This window comes from Sturnira hondurensis, unplaced genomic scaffold, assembly GCF_014824575.4.
Source record: "Sturnira hondurensis isolate 20B ecotype Veracruz unplaced genomic scaffold, ASM1482457v3 Scaffold0015596, whole genome shotgun sequence".
Classification (NCBI taxonomy): Eukaryota; Metazoa; Chordata; class Mammalia; order Chiroptera; family Phyllostomidae; genus Sturnira; species Sturnira hondurensis.
In genome coordinates this window covers 2,014,403-2,018,566 of record NW_028088227.1, presented here as the reverse complement: position 1 = coordinate 2,018,566, position 4,164 = coordinate 2,014,403, and the positions used below count along the sequence as shown (strand labels likewise).

General features: G+C 34.4%; 1 pseudogene; it reads right to left on the bottom strand.

The window, feature by feature from the left end:
- Positions 1-3,530: 3,530 nt before the first annotated feature.
- Positions 3,531-3,622, bottom strand: LOC119000359 (uncharacterized; annotated as a pseudogene).
- Between the last annotated feature and the right edge of the window lie 542 nt (positions 3,623-4,164).

Sequence of the window (4,164 nt, the reverse complement as noted above, 5' to 3'; positions counted from 1 at the left end):
TCAGTAGACTTGAGGTAGGCCAAAGATTTTGCATTTCTAAAATGTTCTTAAGTAATTTTGACGATAAGGGTCCAGAGACCACACACTGAGAACCAGTGGTCCAGCTCCACTTCCAGCATCTCTTCTATTTTGAGAAAACTATGTAAAAAGTGAAAAAACTGGACACATGTGTATGGAGGATTTATGCAAATAATGAATATTAAAACAAAATAAAAACGGTTTGCAAATACCGCATGTGTATGGAATCATCTTGCTTGTGAAAAATCTAGAAAGTTATACACCCTCATGTTAATAGTACTGTCTCTCAGTTATAGAATCAAAGTGGAATATATGCGCATTTTTGTTTCTTTTTGCTTTCATGGTTTCAAATGCTCATATATTGAACCTGCATCACTTGTGTAACAAGTATGTCACATTTTAAGAGTCATGGCCCAACTTTTATGGTCTTCTAAACACATTTGGAAGCCAAATGTCAGAATTAGGACCACCGTATCCACATACCATCCACCCAATAAGTGAGTGCACATGTATGTGTTCACACTCACTCTCTGCTCCATATGCATATTAAAACTAACTGTGGATTTGGATACCTGTTAAAATTAAAATACTCAGAGTTTGAGAAGAAAGAAAGAAGCCCACATGCCAAAAAAGCTATTGAAAAATTGTGCATTGATTTTTAATGTTGTGGTTGGGGTAGACTCTCATTTTAATTGGATGATACCCAACAGCTAAGGTCTGGATCTTGCCAGCTTCATGCCTCATGATTTTATTCTATCTAATCACCTTCTTCTCCACCAAGATTTGTAAAATAACTCTTTTTCCTTCTACCCTGGTGAAGTAGGTTTCTAAATGTAGTACATCTAGCTTCCCTACAATCTTTTTTTAAACAAAAGTATTAAATACTTCGACACTTTGCTCCTGTTACTGAAAAGAGATCTGTAAACCAAAAATAAAATTTAACCTAAGGAATTCTGTTTGACTACCTTTTCTTTTAAGAAATGCCGGACCATGCCCTTTGTCTCTTTATTCCTTGAGTGGGAGTCATTGCGGACATCTAACCACTTAAACAGTAAGGCAACATGAGCGGGGTATTACATACCATATTTGTATAATGTAATATTATTTCAGTCCAGGTCATTAGTTTCTCACTTCAATATGTAGTTAAGTTAGTGTAAACTAATAAGAGATATACAAAATAATATTTTAATTTATTGTGGAATACTTGTCTCCAACTGTCATTCCCAGCTACTGGAAATCAGACACCTAGGAAGGTTGAAAATTCCAAATGGACTTACATCATTGTCAACAGAATGAATAATGTCTTCTGACTATATACATGCACACACACACATATGTTTACTACTTTTCTGTCAAATTATTAAAGACATGAATGTTTAAAATACAAATTATTCTAAAAGCCATAGTTGCTTTTTGCTCATTTTGCACTTCTTCACTAACTGAATAATGAATGTTAAACTTTTGATAAGTAATATTTCACATTTGCTTAGTTGAAAGGGGCTATCTTCTTTCTTGAAAAAGTTATTAGAGTACTGTCAATCCAAGTTTTGGACTTTATTCAGTGAGAGATATGGTACAGTGACTGGAAACTGATGGATATAAATATATAGGAAATAAAGAACATGAAAAAATGAGACATGCTCACCCGAGTTCAGATCATGATTTCATCAGTCACAAGCTCTCTGACACTAGTAAAGCTACGTAAATGCTCTGTTCCTGTTTATTCTTCCATAAAGTGGGGAGAAGGAATGTACGCTACCCGTCTCTGAGGTTTGTCGTGAGAATAAAATTAGTGCTATGTGTAACAGCTTAGGATAAAGCCCGACATCTAATAAGAAGATTAGATGATACTTTAGCAAAGATCCTCTGTCCTCTTCACAACATACAAAGAGTGTACAGCTGCCTCATTGATGCTGATGTTGGCCTTGAAACTTATATTGGAACACAATGTCACAAAGTCGTGATGGAATAAAGGTGCTTGTCGGGAATTAAAATGTGCTTGTCGGGGCTGAGACTTTAAAGCACTGCCTGTTTCTGCTTGATCCCCTTGCACTTCCAGTTTTCTGATATGAAAAAGACGTACCCTAGAGTATGGCTGGACTTTATTCTGGCCTCAAAATCTGTAGCTGAGTCACCTAGTCAGACACCTACCCTCAGACCCCTGAGCAAAGAAAAAAATGCTTATCATTGCATGACAGTATTTTGCAGTATTTGTTACACAGTAATAACTAACCAACCTATACACACTCTGAAAATTATGTGTAACTACAAAACAAATAGAACAATCTGTGATCTTTTCATGCAAAGTTAGAGATAGTCATGAGAGCTGCCCACAAATATTTTGCTCTGTCTGCTTCACAGCATGTACCACCTTCATACCTTCTTGCCTAAGAACTCATGCATAGCCAGGTAAATAATCTGCCTATGGTCAACACAAGCAAAAGCAATGTGTGTCACTACTAGGCAGAAGCTTGGGGAACCAGTTTATGTTCTATCATGATCTCCTTTTCTTTTCCTGGAGTAACCAACAAAGTTCCATACAGTGTCTATGAATCAGTCTTCAGAAATGAGGATAACAATGAAACAGATCAAAATCCTCAGGTAACGTATAATCAGCATATTGCATGGATTAGATACATTGCTGTTATAAGCCATACAGATTCTGGAGTTGTGAATACAGTGTAATAGCTTATCATGATTGCTTAAAAGTGGTACTGAAGTGAGGTTCTACCAAAACACTTTTTAAAATAATAGTTTTGTTGAGATATAATTTTTAAAATATAGAACTCATTCTTTGAAAGCATGATTTTCGGTGGTTTTTAAGTATATTCACAAAGTTGTGCAACCATCACTGCTATCTGATTTTAGAACATTTTCATCACCCCCCAAACAAATCTCGTACCTGTTAATAGTCACTGTCCATTTTCCTCTTCACCCCTAGTAACCACTGATCTACTATCTATTTCTACATATTTACCCACCCTGGACATTTCATATGAAGAATATAATAAAACATAATGTTTTTATGGAGCATCAATGTTGTAGCATGTGTCAATATTTCGTTTTGTTTTATTGCCAATTAAAATTTTATTTTATAGTCACGTTTTGCTTTATTCATTCATTGGTTGAATATTTTGGTTGTTTATATTCTTTATTTTTATTAATAATGCTTCCATGAACATTCCTATATAAGTTTTGTGTGAATATATCTTTTAAATTCTCTTGAGTATACATTTAGGAGTGGAGTTGCTGGGTTTCATGGTAACTCTCTGTGTATGCTTTTGAGGAACTGCAAAACTATTTCCAGAGCGGCTGCATTATTTATCATTCTGATGATCAATGAGGGTTTCAATTTCACCCCATCATTGTCAATACTTATAACTATTTGCTTTTTGATTCTAGTCATTCTATGGGTAGGAAGTGATATCTTATTTTGGTTTCAACTTAACATTTCTCAAATGACTAATGATAGCAACATCTTTTGATATGCTTATGGGCTATTGTATATGTATTTTGGGTAACTGTCTATTTAAATTCTATACCAACTTTAGACTGATAAGAACAGATACTACACTTGATCTTAGCCAAAAGGCCGAGAAGCGATTTTTTCTATACCAACTTTAAATTGTATTATTTGTCAAAGATAAGGGATAAAAATGTATGAATAATTTTTCTCATTATATAAGTTGTCTTTCACTTTCTTAATGGTGTTCTTTGAGTCAAACATTTAAAGTCAAATTATCTGTTTTTTTCCCTTTTGTCATGTGTGCTTTTGGTGTCTAAGAAACTATTGCCTAGTACAAGGTTATAAAGATACACTCTTATGTTTTAATCTAAGAATATCATAGTTTTCATTGTTACATTTATGTCTATAATCCATTGCAAGTTATTTTTTACATGGAGTGGGAAGTTGAGGCCCAACTTCATTCTTTTTTTGTGGATATCCAGTTGTTCAGCACCATTCGTTGGCAAAACTATTCTTCATCACTGAAGTATTTTGGCACCTACCATAACATTTTTACTGAAATCTGAGTCATTAATGAGGAACTGGCCCATGAGCAGCTAAGAAACTGATATTGGAAGTTATATTAATGGTAGTTTGCTTAGGCAACAGTCAAACTTTGCTAAAATGTCCACCTTTATAGT